Source organism: Bos grunniens, chromosome 8 (genome assembly GCF_055505025.1).
Source record: "Bos grunniens cultivar Pamir isolate PY7600 chromosome 8, Bosgru_T2T1.0, whole genome shotgun sequence".
Classification (NCBI taxonomy): Eukaryota; Metazoa; Chordata; class Mammalia; order Artiodactyla; family Bovidae; genus Bos; species Bos grunniens.
Window position 1 is genome coordinate 26,680,210 of NC_141172.1, and position 21,983 is coordinate 26,702,192.

Genomic DNA, 21,983 nt, shown 5'->3' on the forward strand with positions numbered 1-21,983 from the left:
CCAATAGCAGGACCAAAGGCCTCCTCATCTGGGCTTCCCCACACAGTCTGAAGACCACTCATCTAGTGCTAAGCTTTTGATTTACCTACAATGGTCTAGGGTAGAACTGTCTGGGTAGAAATTCCAGAAATATCCATGAGATATTTTAGGGAGACAAGTGGTTGGATTTAGGGAAGGGATGCTGAGGGAGAGGGAGAAACCAAGAATATTCGGCTGGTGACCTAGAAAGGCCTGGAAAGAACAGGACATGGGCTAGGACAGTGCCCTTGAGAGAGAAAAGGTCTGGAACACAGGCAAATCAGGGAGGTGGCTGGCTGGGACCAGGGACCATCAGGAGCAGCTCTGTGTGGCCAGGAGAACCATCAGGCAACAGAGAGCTCTTCGGGCCTCACCCCTCCTGCCGGCTCACCCACACACCTGTGAAAGCTGGTCAACCTCAGGCCACCTTTCTCTCCTATTAATGGGAACCAATGGGAGAGTCCTGGAACCACCGGCCAGCTGGAGTGGGGCCTGCACTTCATACTCACCATCTCAGCATCTCCTAGGAGATGCTCTCTGGGGTCCCCAGATGGTGCCAGCACACATGTCTCCCGGAGCAGGTGGAGAGCAAGCAGAGCCAGGCCCCCAAAGTCAGCTGTGACGTGAGAGGCAAGCTGGCCGCCCAGCACAGGAACTGCCAACTCAGGTCCTGTCGCCCCCATCGACCTCTCCAAGCAAGGGGTTAAATATCTCCTTAAAAACCCTGCAGTGCCTTGGAAATCAGCTGAATGGCCTTTCTGTACATCTCCTAATGTCCCTGGTGCACTACCTGGCTTTCTGACGAGATATAAACGGCGGATTTTATAGGCAGCAGCATGGGCCAGTGGGCTAAGGACAGGCCGGGGAGCCAGCAAGGACGCAGCCTTGGCGCCTCATGACTGCTTGACTCGAGGTGTGACCTTGGGCTGGTTGCTTAACCTGTTTACACCTTAGTTTCCTTGGCTGAAAAATGGGAGTCCTGATACCACTGGGCCTCACAGGGGGGCTGTGAGCGGGAGCTAATTGATGGCTCAAGTGCACCCTGGGTGTCTCCAATGCTAGTAAACCGCTAAGTAATTACACGGCGCCTCGGAGCGCTGGCAGCCGACACGCAGGGCACTCTTCCCAGGCCAAGGGGGCCGGGAGCAAGGCCGAGAATGCCTGGCTCAGCTAAACGCCAGCCATTCACCTGGCCGACTCCTCCCTGGTGAGCCCCTCGGCAAGGTCATTCTTCATCTCCTGGAGAGCTTTCTCCTCCGGGCTCTGACAATCTCTCCTCTCTCAGACCTGCTTTTAACCTTATTTTCTGCAAGATGTGGCTTTTGCTTTAACTGACAGCCTGGTAAACAATAAGGCTGTGGAACGGCAGGACACACTGTGAGTGCTTTCCACGTCTTCTCTCATGGACTCCCCCTCCACAGGCACAACTTAGGGGGCCCCTGCTGTTCCCATTTCACAGATGCAGAAACCTAGGCTCAGGAAATGTAAACACTCATAAATTCTTTTAGTGGGTCCTCTCAATGAAGGTTCTCCATCACTGCCTGTGAGCGTCCATCATCATTTATGGACTCAGCCCGTGTTGTCCTGAAGAGTAAGTAGGATTCAAACCCAGGATTCTCTGGTCTCAAAGCTCAGACCTTTCCATCATTCTGCGCTGGCTTCCCTGTTAGCTCTTCATTCCACATGGAGCTATGGTATGGGAGACAGGACAGAACCATCCCGTGACTGGGGTGCATGAAACCTGTATAACTTGTCGCATTTCTACCACAACTCTACTGTGAGGCTGGGGCAGATTACTTGACCTTTCTGAATCCATGCTTTCCCACTGAAGTGCCTTCTTTTTCTACCATGCTGTGACTCTACGCCATGGCTGCCCATCACAGTAATAGGTACCTACCTTCTATGTGTTCTGACATATCACAGATGCTAGTTTACCTGTTGTGCTCAGGGCAATGGACTGAATGTGTCCTTCCCACATTCACATGTTGACATCCTAACCCCCAGTATGATGGCATTAGAAGGCAAGACTTTTGGGAAGTGATTAGCTCATGTGGCTGAAGCCCTCCTGACGGAATCAGTGCCCTTCTGAAAGGGACTGCAGAGAGCTCTCTCACCCCTTCCCGCACACAAGCTCACAGTGATAGGACAGCTGTCTATGAACCAGGAAGCAGCCCTTCACCAGACACCAAATCTGTTGCTGTCCTGATCTTGGACCTCCCAGTCTCTGGGACTGTAATAAATTTCTGCTGTGTATAAGTCACCCAAGCCAATGTATTCTGTTATAGCAGCTCAAAGGATTAAGACACTCAGCTCAGCTAAACGATCCTTATGGCCAGAGCCTATGCTATGTATCTAAGTCTCTGTAACAAAATGCACACCCAGAATGTCCAGGCCTCCAGCTACAAGGTAGCATGTGTCCCCACTGAAAGGAGTGAGTCCAGAGGACTAGACAGACCTGTGAGCAGGGGATTCTATGCCCCAATAAAAGTGGCCCTCCTTAGGTCCACTTTGCCTGACCTGTCAGTGGGCACAAATTGCTGATCTGGGCCCCAGGACGCTGTTCCTTGAGAAGTCAAGTAATTCCCACTAGCTCATCTGGGAAGCGGGCAGTGGGTGGAGAAAGAGTTGAGCCTGCCTTGAACTATGCCCTGGTACCCATCTTGGGCTTCCCAGGTGGCTCAGTGGTAAAGAAATCTCCTGCCAGTGCAGGAGATGTGGGTTTGATCCCTTGGTTGGGAAGATCCCCTGGAGGGGGAAGTGGCAAGCCATTCCAGTATCCTTGCCTGGGAAATCCCATGGACAGAGGAGCCTGGTGGGCTACAGTCCATGAGTTGAAAACAGTTGGACTCAACTTAGCAACTGAGGGCACATGAACATGCACCCATCTTGTAGGAAGGTCTGGCTCTGGGATCGCATCAGCGATGTCCAGGGATCCCTGAGCAAGCCGGTGATCTTCCCTCCCTGAAACTGAACAATGACATCAAATCTCTGAGTAGCCTCAGAAAAGCCTTGATGGATCACAAGAAAACGAACAACATCGTCATCCATTTGAGCCAGCAGAGTGATGGTGAGGCTGTTTAACTGTGTGCTCCCTGAACTGCTGATGAAACTGTGGGATCATCTCATCTTTCCAGGCATCAAACTGCCAAGACTCAGATCTGCTTTTGTTTGGGTGACCCCAGGGTAGCAGCACAGAGACCCCGTGTGTCTGTTCTCCACCATTTCTGCCCCTCTGAGAATGCTATACCAGTCCAAGAGCATTTCCATCCTTCCCAAATATTCCCCCAAACTTTCCCCCTTTTCAGCCTGAATAAAGGGTTTACAGAAATAGAACAATCCTTGGTGAGTGGCAGGGCCAGTGCAGGGCCTGCAAGCCCCACCTCTCCTTCTACCCAAATTGCAAGGCCCTTCTGCATCTGAGTCCATGCTGCTCACCCCTGAGCCTGAGCTCCCAGGAGAAGCACCATAGGAATGTGAGCCTCCTTTAAATCCTGCCTTTCTGGACATTTTCTACTAAATGGGACCAACCATCACTTCCTATTAGCACAACCTGGCCTTTCTGATGGTGACAGGCAGCCACAGGCTGCTCTTTGGCTCACTTAGAATTGTAAAGACTGCACTCAGGGCTACACCCGTCTCCTAGAGGGCTCCTGGGAGCAGCGGGAGTGGGGCCGAGGGGGAAACGCTGAAAGCTCAGACTCTTCCAGTAAATGCCAGCCCTCCCTACCCCACTCCGCCCTAACCTCATTCATTGGCACTGGGCACTCTCCAGGGACGAGGACAAGGAGGCCAGGGCCGGTAAGATAAGTGGCCGTCGCCTTCGGAGTCTGTGCCAGGAACTGTTCTCAGTCTCACTTAACCCTGCCATCAAGTCTCAGATACATTTCAACATGGGGCTCAGACAAATTAAGTGACTTGCTCAAGGTCACGGACAGGGCAGAACTGGGATTCCACAAGTCAGACTCTCCACTTCCGCAAGCCACCTTGAAGACGCTGTCTCCGCTACACCTGCTGGGGAGGACCCTGCAGGCTGACTCAGGTCGGAGTTCCAGCTTGGCCTGGTCAGGAAGATGGGTTCCTGCCTGAAGGACCACGGCAAGTGAACAACCAATGTCCGCTCTCTGGAGGTCACACTGACCCTCCCTTAAGGGCCTACCCAGTCACTCAGCGGTTAAACGCAAAAATGCAGGATTTATTCCTCAACTTCCACAATGTGTAGGGACAACCAGGGTGGAAATTCCAGGCTCAGGAAGCTCATATGATGACCACCCCGCACCCCCTCCCCCTCCCCCAGCAAGAAGCATGTGGTACGGATGGCAGGGCTGAAGCTTTACAAAACGAAACACAACTGCACAAAAACCCCAAAGTGGAGCTGCTGTGACCCTTATATAAGAGTGAGCACACAAGCAACGGACCTGCAGCTCAGGCCCCTCACCAGGCTCTACTCCTCCATCACGAACGTCTCCCAGGGTGGCCAGTGGCTGGGCCCCTTCAGCAGAAGCTCACCACGGTCGTGGAATGTTCCCAGCTTGGCCAGCATCCCATCACTTCCCAGAATGACCCTTTGCTCCTTCTTCTTCTTCTTTTTTTTCTGTACAAGTTTCTGCCAAAAGAACACAGATGGAGAGAGAAAAACCAGGGTTGGGTTTAGATAGGGAGGAAAAATTTCACCAAATGTTAATTTGTTCATCCTGTAAAAAAAAAAAAAACCTTAAAATATTATTGAATGATTTTAGGGGTTTTGTGGGAACACCACACACACACAGACACACACGGAGCATGGCTGTTTGCATCTGTGAGCTGCTGTGTCAGGGAGCACTGCTGAGGCACCTGGCTCGCTGGCAGGCTTTTCTTCTATTCTAGTCCTGGGCAGTCTCCTTGGACCTCTTCCTTTCTGTGTTCTTTTTTTTTCTCCCACAAATATTGCCTCTCTCTTTTCCTTCTGTGTGCCCATGTCTTTCTCTTTCAGCCCAACAAAAAATAAGTCTGCAGAAAGTTTCCAAGCTACTCAGATCGCAGGGGACATGAGGAGAGAACTCAATGTGTCCCCTTCCTGGAGGCCATGATCCCAGGACAAATGGCCATGAGTGTGTGGGGCCTCTTGCCTCAGGAGCTGGTGAGGAGCCATGGCGGCGGGGGAGGCGGGGGGGCAAAAGACATCCTGTGTATGTGTGCAAAGTCTCTTCAAACGTGTCCACTGCTTTGTGACCACATGGACTATAGCCCGCCAGGCTCCTCTGACCATGGGATTCACCAGGCAGGAATACTGGAGTGGGTTGCCATTCCTTTCTCCAGGGGATCTTCCCGACCCAGGGATCGAACTCACATCTCCTGTATCGGCAGGCAGGTTCTTTACCTCTAGAACCACCTGGGAAGCCCCATGACTATATCCTAGGAACAAAGCACCCAATGTAGAGGGCTGCTAACCCCACTATTGCAAAAGGACTTCTCTGAGTACAACTCTCATCAGGCGCTCCTGGCTCTTTGGAATCACCCCTGAAGGCTGCGAACGTGTTTGGTGGGTCAGTTCAGTCATTACAGTCATTTAGTGATGTCCGAATCTTTGCAACCCCACGGACTGCAGCATGCCAGCCTTCCCCGTTCATCACCAACTCTCAGAACTTACTTAAACTCATGTGTATCGAGTCAGTGATGACATCCAATCATCTCAACATCTGTTGTCCCCTTCTCCTCCCCTGCCTCCAATCTCTCCCAGCATCAGGTATCCTTCACGTCAGGTGGCCAAAAGATCGGAGCTTCAGCTTCAGCATCAGTCCTTCCAACGAATATTCAGGACTGATTTCTTCTAGGATTGACTGGTTTGATCTCCTTGCAGTCCAAGGGACTCTCAAGAGTCTTCTCCAGAGCCACAGTGCAAAGGCATCAATTCTTCAGTGCTTGGCTTTCCTTATGGTCCCTCTCACATCCATACATGATCACTGAAAAAACCATAGCTTTCCCTAGAGGGATGTTTGTTAATAAAGTAATGTCTCTGCTCTTTAAAATGCTGTCTAGGTTTGTCATAGTTTTTCTTTCAAGGAGCAAGTGTCTTTTAATTTCATGGCTATAGTCACCGCCCACCGTGATTTTGGAGCCCAAGAAAATAAAGTCTGTTTCCATTGTTTCCCCATCTATTTGCCATGAAGTCGTGGGACCGGATGCCATGATCCTAGTTTTTTGAATGTTGCATTTTAAGCCAGCATTTTCACTCTCCTCTTTCACCTTCATCAAGAAGCTCTTTAGTTCCTCTTCACTTTCTGCCATAAGGGTGGTATCATCTGCTTATCTGAGGTTATTGATATTTCTCCCAGTAATCTTGATTCCAGCTTGTGCTTCATCCAGTGCAGCATTTCTCATGATGTACTCTGCATATAAGTTAAATAAGCAAGGTGACAATATACAGCCTTAACATACTCTTTTCCCAATTTGGAATTAGTCCATTGTTCCTTGTCCAGTTTTAACTATTCCTTCTTGACCTACATATAGATTTCTCAAGAGGCAGGTAAGGTGGTCTGGTATTCCCATCTCTCTAAGAATTTTCCAGTTTGTTGTGATCCACACAGTCCAAGTCTTTAGCGTAGTCAATGAAGCAGAAGTAAATGTTTTTCTGGAACTCTCTTGCTTTTTCTATGATCCCAACGGATGTTGGCAATTTGATCTCTGGTTCCTCTGCCTTTTCTAAATCCAGTTTGAACATCTGGAAGTTCTCGGTTCACACACTGTTCAAGCCTAGCTTGGAGAATTTTGAACATTACTTTGCTAGTGTGTGAGATAAGTGCTGTTGTGTAGTAGTTTGAACATTCTTTGGCATTGCCTTTCTTTGGTACTGGAATGAAAAGTGACCTTTTCTAGTCCTGTGCCCACTGCTGAGTTTTCCAAATTTGCTGGCATATTGAGTGCAGCACTTGAATAGTATCATCTTTTAGAGTTTGAAATAGCTCAGCTGAAGTTCCATTACCTCCACTAGCTTTGTTCGTAGTGATGCTTCCTAAGGCCCACTTGACTTAGCACTCTAGGATGTCTGGCTCTAGGTAAGTGATCACACCGCTGTGGTTATATGGGTCATTAAGATCTTTTTTGTATAGTTCTTCTGTGTATTCCTGCCACCTATTCTTAATATTTTCTGCTTCAGTTAGGTCCATACTGTTTCTGTCCTTTATTGAGCCCATCTTTGCATGAAATGTTCTCTTGGTATCTCTAATTTTCTTGAAGAGATCTCTAGTCTTTCCCATTCTATTGTTTTCCTCTATTTGTTTGCACTGATCACTTAGGAAGACTTTCTTATCTCTCCTTGCTATTCTTTGGAACTCTGCATTCAGAAGGATGTATCTTTCCTTTTCTCTTTTGCCTTTTGCTTCTCTTCTTTTCTCAGCTATTTGTAAGGCCTCCTCAGACAACCATTTTGCCTTTTTGCATTTCTTCTTCTTGGGGATGGTTTTGATCACTGCCTCCTGTACAATGTCATGAACTTCTGTCCATAGTTCTTCAGGTACCCTATCTATCAGATCTAATCCCTTGAGTCTATTTGTTATTTCTACTGTACAGAAATGGTATGGACCTAACAGAAGCAGAAGATATTAATAAGAGGTGACAAGAATACACAGAAGAACTGTACAAAAAAATCTTCACAACCCAGAAAATCATGATGGTGAGATCACTGACCTAGAGCCAGACATCCTGGAATGTGAAGTCAAGTGGGCCTTAGAAAGCATCACTACGAACAAAGCTAGTGGAGGTGATGGAATTCCAGTTAAGCTCTTTCAAATCCTGAAAGATGATGCTGTGAAAGTGCCCCACTCAATATGCCAGCAAATTTGGAAAACTCAGCAGTGGCCACAGGACTGGAAAAGGTCAGTTTTCATTCCAATCCCAAAGAAAGGCAATGCCAAAGAATGCTCAAACTACCGCACAATTGCACTCATCTCACATGCTAGTAAAGTAATGCTCAAAATTCTCCAAGCCAGGCTTCAGCAATACGTGAACCGTGAACTTCCATATGTTCAAACTCGTTTTAGAAAAGGCAGAGGAACAAGAGATCAAATTGCCAACATCTGATGGATCATGGAAAAAGCAAGAGAGTTCCAGAAAAACATCTATTTCTGCTTTATTGACTACACCAAAGCCTTTGACTGTGTGGATCACAATAAACTGTGGAAAATTCTGAAAGAGATGGGAATACCAGATCACCTGATCTGCCTCTTGAGAAATTTGTATGCAGGTCAGGAAGCAACAGTTAGAACTGGACATGGAACAACAGACTGGTTCCAAATAGGAAAAGGAGTATGTCAAGGCTGTATATTGTCACCTTGCTTATTTAACTTATATGCAGAGTACATCATGAGAAATGCTGGGCTGGAAGAAGCATAAGCTGGAATCAAGATTGGTGGGAGAAATATCAATAACCTCAGATATGCAGATGATACCACCCTTATGGCAGAAAGTGAAGAGGAACTAAAAAGCCTCTTGATGAAGGTGAAAGTGGAGAGTGAAAAAGTTGGCTTAAAGCTCAACATTCAGAAAACGAAGATCATGGCATCTGGTCCCATCACTTCATGGCAAATAGATGGGGAAACAATGGAAACAGTGTCAGACTTTATTTCTCTGGGCTCCAAAATCACTGCAGATGGTGACTGCAGCCATGAAATTAAAAGACGCTTACTCCCTGGAAGGAAAGTTATGACCAACCTAGATAGCATATTCAAAAGCAGAGACATTACTTTGCCAACTAAGGTCCGTCTAGTCAAGGCTATGGTTTTTCCTGTGGTCATGTATGGATGTGAGAGTTGGACTATGAAGAAGGCTGAGTGCCGAAGAATTGATGCTTTTGAACTGTGGTGTTGGAGAAGACTCTTGCGAGTCCCTTGGACTGCAAGGAGATCCAACCAGTCCATTCTGAAGGAGATCAGCCCTGGGATTTCTTTGGAAGGAATGATGCTAAAGCTGAAACTCCAGTACTTTGGCCATCTCATGGGAAGAGTTGACTCATTGGAAAAGACTCTGATGCTGGGATTAGGGGCAGGAGGAGAAGGGGATGACAGAGGATGAGATGGCTGGATGGTATCACTGACTCGATGGACGTGAGTCTGAGTGAACTCTGGGAGTTGGTGATGGACAGGGAGGCCTGGCGTGCTGCGATTCATGGGGTCACAGAGTCGGACACGACTGAGCAACTGAACTAACTGAACTGAACTGACTGTATTATCTTAAAAGATTTGATTTAGGTCGTACCTGAATGGTCTGATTTTCCCTTTCTTCAATTTAAGTCTGAATTTTGCAGTAAGGAGTTCATGATCTGAGCTGCAGTCAGCTGCTGGTCTTACTTTTCCTGACTATATAGAGTTTCTTCATCTTTGACTGCAAATATAATCAATGGGATTTTGGTATTGCCTGTCTGGTGATGTGCATGTGTAGAATCATCTCTTGTGTTGTTGGAAGAGGGTGTTTGCTATGATGAGTGTGTCCTCTTGGCAAAACTCTGTTAGCCTTTGCCCTGCTTCATTTTGTACTCCAAGGCCAAACTTGCCTGTACTCCAGGTATGACTTCCTACTTTTGCATTTTAGTACCCAATGATGAATAGGACATCTTTTTTTGGAGTTAGTTCTAGAAGATCTTGTAGGTATTCATAGAACTGTTCAACTTTAGCTTTTTTAGCATTACTGGTTGGGGCACAGATTTGGATTACTGATATCGAATGGTTTACCTTGGAAATGAACCGAGATCATTCTGTCGTTATTGAGATTGCACCCAAATACTGCATTTGAACTCTTTTGTTGACTAAGACATGGCTTCTCCATTTCTTCTAAGGGATTCTTGCCCACAATAATAGACATAATGGTCAGCTGAATTAAATTCTCCCATTCTGATCCATTTTAGCTCACTGATTCCTAAAATGTTTGATCACTTCCAATTTACTTGATTCATGGACCTAAAATTCTAGGTTCCTATGAAATATTGTTCTGTACAGCATGGGACTTTACTTCCATCACCAGTCACATCCACAGCTGGGCGTTTTTGCTTTGGCTCAGCTTGGTGGGTAGAAGTCTGTAACACGGGTTCCTTCTTTACATTCTATATAGCACCTTCTCCCCACACTCACCCCCTGCAAAGAGCCGCAGAGAGCATGGCATGGATCCGGCTGTGGTTAATTGTGTTTTTATTGGCAACAGGTGTACTGACCCAGGAGCGGGTTGTCTAGTGTGGCAGCCGCTGCCTGAGGTGCTGCACTGGTGTCTGCCTGATAAACAATGCTCTGGAGGCAAGGAAAGGGCAAGGAGGAAGGCAAACAAGATGCTAAGAGGAACTAACAGAGGAGCAGGCCTCTGCCCTTTCCTGTCCTAAGTGACTACTGCCTGGAATTTTAAAGTCCTAACTGCAGAAATTGAAGAGGAACTAAAGATCCTCCTGATGAAGGTGAAAGAAGAGAGTGAAAAGGCTGCTTTAAAACTCAACATTCAAAAAAGCTAGATCATGGCATCTGGTTCCATCACTTCAAGGCAAATAAGTGGGGAAAAAGTGGAAACCATGTCAGATTTCATTTTCTTGGTCTCCAAAATCACGGTGGATGGTGACTGCAGCTGCAAAATTAAAAGACACTTGCTCCTTGGAAGAAAAGCTATGACAAGCCTAGACAGTATATTAAAAAGCAGAGACATCACTTTGCTGACAAAGGTCTGTATATTCAAAGGTATGGTTTTTCCAGTAGTCAAATATGGATGTGAGAGTTGAACCATAAAGAAGACTAAGCACTGAGGAATTTGATGCTTTTGAATTGTAGTGCTGGAGAAGACTCTTGAGAGTCCCTTCGACTGCCAGGAGATCAAACCAGTCAATCCTAAAGGAAATCAACCCTAAATATTCATTGGAAGGACTGATGCTGAAGCTGAAGCTCCAATCCTTTGGCCACCTGATGCGAAGAACTGACCCATTGGGAAAGACCCTGATGCTGGGAGGGATTGGGGGCAGGAGGAGAAGAGGCAACAGAGGATGAGATGGTTGGATGGCATCACCGACTCAATGGCCAAGAGTTTGAGCAAACTAAGGGAGATAGTGAAGGCCAGGGAAGCCTGGCATGGCACAGTTCAAGGGGTCACAAGTCGGACATGACTGAGCAACAACAACAAAATATGTCATGGCCTGACCTTCAGCCTCTGGGTTATGGCAACTCATGGAAAGACAAGAGAAAGTGTTCAAACTGAGATCTGTCATAACTCAGACAAAGCATTACTCAGACATCTCATTAGGTCCTCAAGAATGATGTGGAAAAAATCACTCAACTCCCCAAGCATCAAACATTCCTTCTAGGAAATGAGGGTGAATGTCATTGCCAAGGTCACAAGTATGTAAGTACTGATAGAACCAGGACCAGAACACAGTCTTCTAACTCCCAGTGCCTCCTCCTGTGGATTTCCAGAAGGGTGGGAAGTACAGTAGTTCCCCCCACCCCTTATTTGTGATCTTGCTTTCCATGGTCTCAGTTACCTGCAGTCAACTGTGGTCCAAAAATATTCAATGGAAAATTCTAAAAATAAACAATTTATAACTTTTAAAATGCATGCTGTCCTGAGGAGAATGTCAAAATCTCTTGCCCTCCTACTCCATCCTGCCTGGGAAAGTGAATCTCCCTTTGTCTAGAGCATCCTACCCACTGGTCACTTAGTGGCCTCCTCGGTTATCATACCAACTGTTATAGTATCACAGTGCCTGTGTTGAAATAACTTTTACTTACTAATGACCCCAAAGCATAAGAAGAGTGATGCTGGCAATTCAGGTATGCCAAAGAGAGGCCATAAAGTGCTTCCTTTAAGTAAAAGAGTGAATGTTTTCAACTCAAAGAGGAAAGAAGGAAAATTGTATGCTGAGGTTGCTAAGGTCTATGGTAAGAACAAATCTTTTAAAAAAAAAAAATTTATATTTAATTGAAGGATAATTGCTTTACAGTATCGTGTTGGTTTCTGCCAAACATCAACATGAATCAGCCGTAGGTATACATACGTCCCTTCCCTCTTGAACCTCCCTCCTACCTCCCGCCCCATCCCACCCTACTAGAGAACAAATCTTCTATCTATGAAAATTGTGGAGAAGAAAAAAGAAATCGGTGCTAGTTTTTCTGTTGTGTCTCAAACTGTTATAGCCCCAGTGTGTGCTAAGTGCTTAGTTAAAATGAAAAAGGCAATAAATTTGTACAGTACTTGGAGAGAGAGACATTCACCTAACTTTCATCACAGTATATTGTTCTAACTGTCCTATTTTATTATTTATTGTTATTGTTAATCTCACATTGTGCCTCATTTGTAAACTAAACTTTCTCATAGGTATGCATGTATAGGGAAAAAAATAGTACATATGGGGTTGAGTACAGCTTTGGCAAACACCTGGGGTCTTGGAATGTATCTCCCTAGAGTGAGAGGGGACTCTTATAATCTCAAAGGTCCAGACAAAGTTTGATGACAAACAGCATCTGACCCAAGTTACACAGAGCTTCTCTCAACGGCTTCTATTTAACCAAGCTGCTAGATAACAGCTGCTCTTCAACCCCCTCCTAAATTAACTGATGCCCACGTCACAGGGATTAAGCCTGGCTAGCAGCCATTCGGGAGCCTCCAGTGCCTTGACTATGCCCTGCGCCTGCACACCAGCACAGCCTTCTCCAGCCTGCATTGCTGCTCCCCCTAGGTGAACGTACCCTTACATTATAAGCATCAGTGGATTTTTTATCCTGGACCTGTCTTATTCTTGCTTTGCCTGTCTTTGTGAAAGTCTTATTGCGAATAAGTAATTAAATGAAACGTTCTGCAAACAGATGATACAATGAGAGTGCAAAGAAAGAGTCTTTCTTCGTATGCAAACTGAGTTGGGTACTTTGAGATGAGCAAATGATGCTGGGCTGCTGAAAAATTGCTGATGAGTTAGGTATGGGTAAGCTACCATTAAAGATTGGGGGAAATGCACACATCTTTAATGATTCTTCACTCAGGACTTGGCAAGTGTAAGTTCTCGAACCACTTTAAAAAAACGGGAAATGGTAGATAATACATTACTGGGTGTGGCTGACTCAGGAAAGGCGGCTGGACACGCCCATCCACGGACCCACACTCAAAGGCAAGGCGCTGGACTTACATCAAACAGCAGTGAATGGATGTACGTTTATATGTTTTAAGTTAAAATGTTGAAGGTGTGTAGTATAATTTTCTCTGATTTCCCTTTTCAACCAACTTTTTCCATTAACTGACCAACACCAGTCCATACGGTGTCAGATAAAAGGGATCCTGATCTAATAGCCAACAGTTATTGAGCAATTATTTGGTGCCAGACATCAACTAAGTGCCTTTTATGTAGCATCTCTTTTAATCCTCGCAATCTACGCCTGAGTGAGATACTGACGTGATCCTGTGGTGGCACTTGGGCCAGTTTTTACAGGTCCTGGACTCCCCTGCCTCCCACCTGCCTTCCTTTCTTTTGCCTGCCAGCAGCCCGTTCCTGAATCGCGCCTCTATAAACAAGTGCCATGCTTCCTTACAGCCTCCTGGTGGAGGGCCTGGAGTTCCCGGAGTCCTCTGGAACACTCTGACCTCCCCTGATGGCTCTATGGCGGGGTAGGGGGGCGGGGCGGGGCGGGGGGCGCGGGTAGGCGTGGGGGAGTTTGGTTGCTTCAAAACATTCCAGTTAAGTTCTGGGCTTCGTGCAGAAGTATGAGGAAGCAGAGGTAAACAGGTGGGCATGGTAAAGACAGAAAACCAGTGGGAGGTGTTTAGGAAGATTAAGCCCAGCACAGACCCTATGTCATGGTGTGGCTGGGGTGGGGACTGTGAGAGTAGGACTTTGAGGAGCAAGACCCTGAAAAAGCCCACATGAAGCATTCTGGGGGCTTGAGGGAGAGACGGGAAGGAGCAGGAGGGTGGGAAGTATTTCTGGCAGCAGGCAGGCCAGAAGGCAGAGCTTCCTAATCTAACCAGCATGTGTAAAAGGGCATTGACAGCACCAAGAATCACCACAGGAAGGAACAAAGAAGAGCGCCCCCTTTAGGTCAGTGGCATCGTGGCATTTATGTCTTTGCAACAGACCACGGAGAAGGCAATGGCAACCCACTCCGGTACTCTTGCCTGGAAAATCCCATGGACAGAGGAGCCTGGTAGGCTGCAGTCCATGGGGTCACTAAGAGTCGGACACGACTGAGCGACTTCACTTTGACTTTTCACTTTCCTGCATTGGAGAAGGAAATGGCAACCCACTCCAATGTTCTTGCCTGGAGAATCCCAGGGACGGGGGAGCCTGGTGGGCTGCCGTCTATGGGGTCTCACAGAGTTGGACACGACTGAAGTGACTTAGCAGCAGACGTAGTAGCAACACAAATGTACTTGGTGGACTGTTGGGTGTTGAGGAAGAAATCTGATGTCCATGAAGGTCAGTGAGATAAAGATTAGCAGGATGACACAGAAATTAAAATTTAAGGAGCCACACACTTCAGGAGAAAATATTTGTTATACATGCACCTGGTCAAGGACTTGCACCCAGGATACATAAAGAACTTCTACTACAGCACCAGAAAATAAAGACAAATGTGCAATCCAATTAAAAACAGGCAAAAGATTAGAAAAGACACCTGGCCAAAAAAAAAAAAAAAAAGATGTATGAGAAGCCAAAAAATTCAAGTTCATCAGCCATCAGGAAAAGGCAAACTCAAATCACATAAAATACCACTTCGCAGGCACTAAGGTAGCTAAGATGCAAAAGACTGACCATGCCACCTCTCGGGGAACAGTGAGCAATGGTGAGGCGGTGCAAGCAGTCTGTCTGGCAGGACAGTGAGGGGGTGCACTGTCTGCAGAGAACTTAAAAACAGTAACAAAACCGCTAAAAGTCAGTCCAATTTTTATTATCATCATGCAGCACAATGTCAGTGATAACATTCTCCTCCCTGGCTAGGGCACCCCCCCAACAGCCCCCTCCCCTCTCCCTTGATACCTCACTCTTGGCCAAGATGGGCAGACAATCCAAGAGTGGGGGAGTCATAGGGTATGACCACCTTGGAGACCTGCTTGGTAGTTTCTTTTAAAATTAAAAAATTGCACGTCTACATATTTACCAAGGAGAAACAAAAACACATGGAGTAAATGTTCACAAGCAGCTTTCTTTATAATAAACCCAAAATGGAAACAATTCAAATGTCCATCAACAGGCTGAATGACTCAATAATGTGATATATCCATACAGGGCAATGCTACCCAGAAAGGGAAAACAAAGTACCAATACATGCAACAAAATAATGAAGCTTACAAATATTATGCTGAGCAAAAGAATCCAGGCACAAAAGAGTATACACTGTTTGATCTTATTTATTTGAAGACCAAGAACAGGAAATCTAATCTATAGTGGCAGAAAGCAGAACAATGGTTGCCTGAGACCGGGTCCAAGGGTGAGTACTGATGAGGAATAGATACATGGGAACTTTCTGGTGTGTGGCTAGTGCTCATTACAACCTCAGAGATATTGCAGATTCTGTTCCAACCACGGAAATAAAATGAATATAAAAATGAGCTGAGCCATGTGAAGTGCACAGAAAACTTATATTTACACTATACTACAGCCTATCAAATGTATATTATGTTTTAAAAAAACAATGTACAATCTTAATTTAAAAATTACTTATTGCTAAAAGATACTGTCATCTGAACCTTTAACAAGTCAGAGTAGTAACATCAAAGATCACTGATCAAAGATCACCCTAACAAATACAATAGTAATGAAAACGTTTGACATATTGTGAGGATTACCAAAATATGACAGAAACATGAAGTGAGCAAATGCTGTTTGAAAATGGCACCAACAGACCTAGTATTTGTAGTATTGCCACAAATCTTCAATTTGTAAAAAAAAAAATGTAGTATCGTTAAAGCACAATAAGGCAACACATAATAAAACAGGGTATGCCTATAACTGGGGCTTCCCAGGTGGCTCAGTGGTAAAGAATCTGCCTGCCAATGCAGGAGACAGTTTCAATCCCTGGGTTAGGAAGATCTCCTGGAGGAGGAAATGGTAATCCACTCAGGTATTCTTGTCTGGAAAATTTCCACGGACAGAGAAGCCTGGAGGGCTACAGTTCATGGGGTTACAAGAGAATCGGACACAACTGAGTGACTGAGCATGCACTCATGACTGTAATTGTTGTGGTGGCTCCATGAGTGAAGACATTTGCCCAAGCTCATCAAAACTATGTACCAAAAATGTATGTATTTTGTTATATGTAAATTGTGCTTTAATAAGGTTGTGAGATTGATTAATTTGAGAATACATCCCAAGCTGTTTCATGGCTGTTCTTGGGTAGGACTCCATCAACATTCCAGAGACATTCCTGTAGACCACACTTGGAATTTTCAATCTGGATATATATTGACATTAACCATTATGAAAAGCTCTGTATAGTTTAATCTGTAGACATTTTTTATTTCTTCCCTCTGAAATGTTTTTATGCTTCTCTCAAATTCTTACATTTTAAATTCCTTTGTGCTCAGTCGCTAAGTCATGTCTGACTCTTTGTGACTGCATGAACTGTAGCCCATGAGGCTTCTCTGTCCATGGGATTTTCCAGGCAAAAATACTGGAGTGGGTTGCCATTTCCTTCTCCAGGAAAATTCCTTTAGATGTAGGGAAAACTGCCATTTGGATGATGATGATGATGATGATAATAACAGCTAACATTTACTGAATATTTACTAGGGCCATATACTCTGCATTATTTTATGTAATCGTCACATAGTCCTGATTCTCTGAGGTATTATCCTCATTTTTCAGATCAGGACCCTGGTTCATAGAGGTGAAGGCTTTTGCCAAGGACACATAGCAAGTCAGACCAGAACTGGCATTCACGTCTGTCTGATTCAGACTTTGAGCTCTTATCCCTGCAGTCCAGGGCCTCTGACACTGGGCCCATTGTGGCCCAGTAAATCAGACCACACAGTCCTCCAAAGGGGGCACTAGACACGGCTGCAGCTGCAAAGTACTCAAGTTCCCTGTGCTGCCAACATCTTCAGGGCATCTCCCTTCCCCAGTGAGCCTTCTTAAACTCCCTCTCTCCTGTAGTTGCTGTTGTGCCTGGCAGACAGGTGCTCCATTTATGGCCAGCAACCAGAGGCAGAGGTGAACTGCCCTGTCCTCATGGGCCTCGGGGACGGGGGTGGGGGGAGTTTCCTGCCTGACCTTCCACTCCTGCCCTGAGCTTTACTTCCCTCCTCCTCCCTCCCCTGGGATGCTAAGAAGTTTATTCTTTTGAACTGTGACCATGACCGTATATATCTCTGGGTGTATTCTAACAAGAACCTGCGTTCTTTCCACCACAGGGTTGGCTAAGGAAGTTATGTGAGACTCCAGGGAATCCTGGAGGAATTTGTTCAAGTCTGCTGGGGTTTGCATCCTGACACTCAAGTATGTAAGTGTGGCCAGGCCTGTTTGACAATCAAACCCAGGCACGAAACAAACGAGGCGGCGAGATGGGGGCCAGTACAGACCCCAAAGTGGATCAGCCTCTTGTCTGAGGAGGTCTGTCTAGGGGCCTGGGAGGAGACGGGACAGGGTGGGAGGGAGGGCGTCTGCAGGAGAAGCGAGGAGAAGATAATGGAATCCAATAGAGCTCCCGAAGACGTGTCATCTTGCTGCTGCCGAAACCCTTTGAATACGTTAAATCCTTAATCAGAGTAGCCTAAGACCGCAATGACTACATGGAGACACGTTAGTCCGGATAAATCCTTGCAGGTTTCAAAGATCTGAAGGGCCCCGGCACTTCCCTGTACAGCGGCTGCCCTCTGCCCTCTCCTCCATGATGTCATTATTGAAGTTTCGCTCTCACCATGCCTTGTGTAAGTTGACATTGACAGTTGTAGCACTCTCACACCGACTCTGGAGGATTATTAGCTTTGAAGCTATTTGGCCTTGAGCGGTGAATTCTTTTTTGAGCTCACACTGGCTTACAATATCTGAGAGGGCTTGCTCCACTCTGGCCCCAGCTTGAATTAGGAGAGGAGGCGGCTTTCCAACTTGGAACTGATACCAGCAGGAACAGAACGGGGAACATTATCCTTTTCTGATGGGCAGCAAAGTTAGTGTTCTCTAATCCTCCCGAGGCCTTCACACCGAGTTTCCATTTTAACATCAGAGTTGGAGCCGCAGCCCGGGCTCGCCTCTGCCTGTAACGGCCATGCAGCTTCACAGCTGGACGCAGAGAGGGACTTGAGGAATACATGCTCTTCTGGCCTCTAATCTGTTTGTTATTAGGCTGTTGGAAACCCCTCAGTGGGGCTGGAAGCTGATGTCAGAAGAGTATAATTCAAGTGTATATTAAAGAAAAATAGAATGGGGAAAAAAGCTCCTTTCTGCTATAATTTGAATGTGGTGAATGCGAGTGTCTGGGGGGATTAATTAGCTGAACAAAGCTGGGCAAGGGACTGCCAGTGAAACTGGCAAAAAGTAGTGACCTGGAGGGCACCTGACCCACTCTTAATTTCTTCTCAGGATTTGCAAATATTTTGCAAAGTTTATTCCAAGGAAAGAGGGAAACCCTCTACCCCATCCCTAGCCTCCACCTGTGGCTTTTTCACAATGAGAAAAAGTGTGTCCATCACTCTGCACCAAAAGTGTGTCCATCACTCTGCACCAATACTCTGCCAATGTTCGCAAAGAAGCTTGGGCATTGTTTCAGTTTCGCTGGACCATCTGCTGGAGTAAAAATGAAGGGTCTGTTCTAGAATTCTGGAGACCTATGAATAGAGAACGCCCAAGTTTTCAGGTTGCAGATGTAGAGAGAAAAAAAGTTTTCTTGAGATTATCACTTATTTATCTACATGCTCTTATTTGTCTCACTGTTATCACTTATTTATCTGTCTGTGTGAAGGTCAATCTTCCCCAATACTATTTATGTCTATAATTCATGGGCTGTATCTCTCCTGATACAACTGGTTTTCGGGATGTATCAGCCTAGGAGCTTAAAGAAACCCAAATGATACACCTTCAGATGAGAGCTGGCCCTATTTTGGTTGGCTGGAAAAAACTCAGCACCGCTGCCAAAAATAAAGGTGGTAAAAGGAAACATACCTAGAAGAAGATGCTAACAGAGGTGAAAGCATAACATTCATGAGAACAGGGGGCTTGGAAGAACAGCCAGAGGGAATGGGGCAAGTGATAGAAACACCAGACAAACCGAACTCAATCCTCTATGTGGTGGTTGAGCTGAAGGAATTCCTTGCATTTTATTTTTCTGATGCTCAGGAAAGTAAACTGTATTTCCTTAACTGCAACGGATGTTCCCACGACTCAACCTTTCCGAAATCTGGAGGCTTACAGCGTACAGCATACTTGTCCATCAGATATATCAGTGTCCCCTAAAATGTGATGTAAAACCAATGCCTGTCTCCCAGTCAAGGCGCTTGCAGCAGTGAAATACAATAGGGAGGAAGGTATTGAATCTTTAAATACCCCAAAGAGACCTATCATTTGTTCCACAGCATACCTCATGGAGAGAAGGTCTGAACATGGCTAGAAGCATGTGCACTGGTGATCTGGGTACAGGCTGGGGTGAGAGACCATGAACTGGCTCTGTTCACTGATATCCAGACAAAGAATGGATGGTGCCCATATTGACGTTCCCATTATTAACTCACTTAAGCAACTGATTGGTGCTCACCTCCTCAACACTTACTTATTTTGGCAAAATGATAAATTACACTTACATTTTTTTCTGCTCCAAGGTAAACTGGTGAGCTTAAAAAAAAAAAAACAAAAAAAACACAAAACTCTTTTGGGTCTGTTAATAATTTCCAAAGAGAAGAGCAGCCAATGCTTGTGTAAATAAACCATTCTTGATGAAAATTTAAGAACTGGAGTAACACTGTGTGTGCATGTGTGTGCTTATGTGCATGCAAACACACACAGGTGGAATCCATTTCCCTAATTAATCCTATTGAGAAGTACTATAGCCACTGATTCTATGTTTTACTGTGTACATTTGTACATATATGTATAATATTTTGCAGAGAATAGTTAAAAAAATTAGCTAATGTCCTGATGCTTTCTTAACAAAACATAAACATTCCAAAGAGTGATTTAGTAATTTATAACTGTAATTCCAAGGCTAGGATGGGCTGTGTTTGGAAGTAGTGAGTTCCTGGTCACTGGAAGTGTTTGAAGTTGAAGTGCTGAAGGACCACTTGATGGGAATGTTTTGGTTGGAATCTTGTTATAAAATACAGAGAGTTGGAAGTGGCGAATTTTTTATTCCCTTCCAATTGAAGAACCTATGATACTATGACATGAAGTATGCAATGTCATCTTAAATGATGGCATGCTGAAGGCAGGGTTAGATTGTATTTTAGCACAGTCCACAGGACATACAATTAATGTGTGTGGAAACATGAATGCATTGGATTGAATGATTTCTGATACCCTTTATAGCACAAAGATGGGAGTTGGTGAATTAACTATATTAGAACTCTCTAGAGAAACAAAACCAATAAGACACATATCTATAAGTCTATAGCTAGATATGGATATCCTAGAGTCTATCTATATATAAATGTGCAAGGAGATGTATCATGAAGAATTGGCTAACATGTTTATGGAGGCCAACAAGTCCCATGATCTGTCACTTGCAAAGCTGAAGATTTAGGAAAGTAGGTGGTATTTCTCAGTCTGGGTCATGGATGGTATAAATCCCAAGGGCGGGAGAAGATCATGTCCCAGCTGATGCAGGCAGACAGGAGAAAAAGAAGGGCCAGTTTCTCCTTCCTCAACTTTGTGTCCTACTCAGATGCATTGGAGAAGGAAATGGCAACCCACTCCAGTGTTCTTGCCTGGAGAATCCCAGGGATGGGGGAGCCTGGTGGGCTGCTGTCTATGGAGTCACACAGAGTCGGACACGACTGAAGCGACTTAGCAGCAGCAGTGTTGGCTGAAATGTGGGACATCTTTCCTCAGGAGTGTACAATAATGGGTGACCGAGGTGGTCAACAGTTCTGTACAAGGTCAACTCAATGCTGAAGGTCAGGCAAGTCAACAGTGAAATACCAGTAAATGTGACCACCCCATCACTTGAGTGCTACTAAATCTCAGATTCAAAGAGCACAGACTGCAAGCCAGGAGCCAGGAGGGAAACCGTTGGTTCAGTGAAACATATTCTTAAGGAAGGAAGTCACAGGTTCCACGTACATTGTTGTCTTAGGCTGATGTACATTCATGTGATGGTTAATTTATGTGTCGCCTGTGACAGAGGTGCCCAGATTTATATTGCTCTTAGCGACCCCATGGACTGCAGTCTACCAGGCTCCTCCATCCATGGGATTTTCCAGGCAAGAGTGAATTTCTACCCTGAACACTGGCTCCTTGTCATGCCTCACCTTGTACACTTTCACAGGCGGGTGATCCCTTCCACACTCCTGCATGGGGCTCTGCTCATCTGTCTGGCTGACATCACTGGAACAGTATACATCCTGTTTTAACAAAAATCAATTTTACACTGATCAGAATTTGGTGGCACATGAGTAAAAGGCAGCAGAACTGCTATTCTAAATGTTTCTGTGCAGCTGAACATCTGATGTTCAGCAATAAAACAGACCAGGTCATACTTTAATCGTCAATGCTCAAGTCTAGCTATAACCTTTAGTTGGATCTTTCTGAGATTCTGTGTGTTTTGTAAAAAGTCAGGCTACTCCATGTATCCAGCATGATTTTCAGAAACTGCTGAACATCAAGGAGGGCTGGCAGAGGCAGCGGAGGGCAGCTTCTCAGGATGGGTACCTTCATAAAACAGGCTATGACCATAAAGTGGGCATTCAATTACAGTCAAACACCTTAGAGATGACTTAACACGTGCAACCATTTTCCTGACGCAGGTTCAGCTTTGCTCTTGAACTTCAGCTTTTAAGCATCCTTAAAAGAGTTCTTGGGCTCTGCCTGGGCCACATATCTACGTGCACACAGCCAC

The 21,983-nt window shown here is 45.5% G+C and overlaps 1 long non-coding RNA gene across 1 annotated transcript in view; it reads right to left on the bottom strand.

Moving 5' to 3' along the window:
* LOC147366865 (uncharacterized) overlaps positions 1-21,983 on the bottom strand; it is a 231,302-nt gene that overhangs the window by 10,653 nt on the left and 198,666 nt on the right. Inside the window, exons 9-10 of the long non-coding RNA XR_015169512.1 lie at positions 21,397-21,489; positions 4,434-4,621 (exon numbers count right to left, since the gene is read on the bottom strand). This is a non-coding gene — a long non-coding RNA (uncharacterized LOC147366865). The remainder of the gene's footprint in view (positions 1-4,433; positions 4,622-21,396; positions 21,490-21,983) is intronic.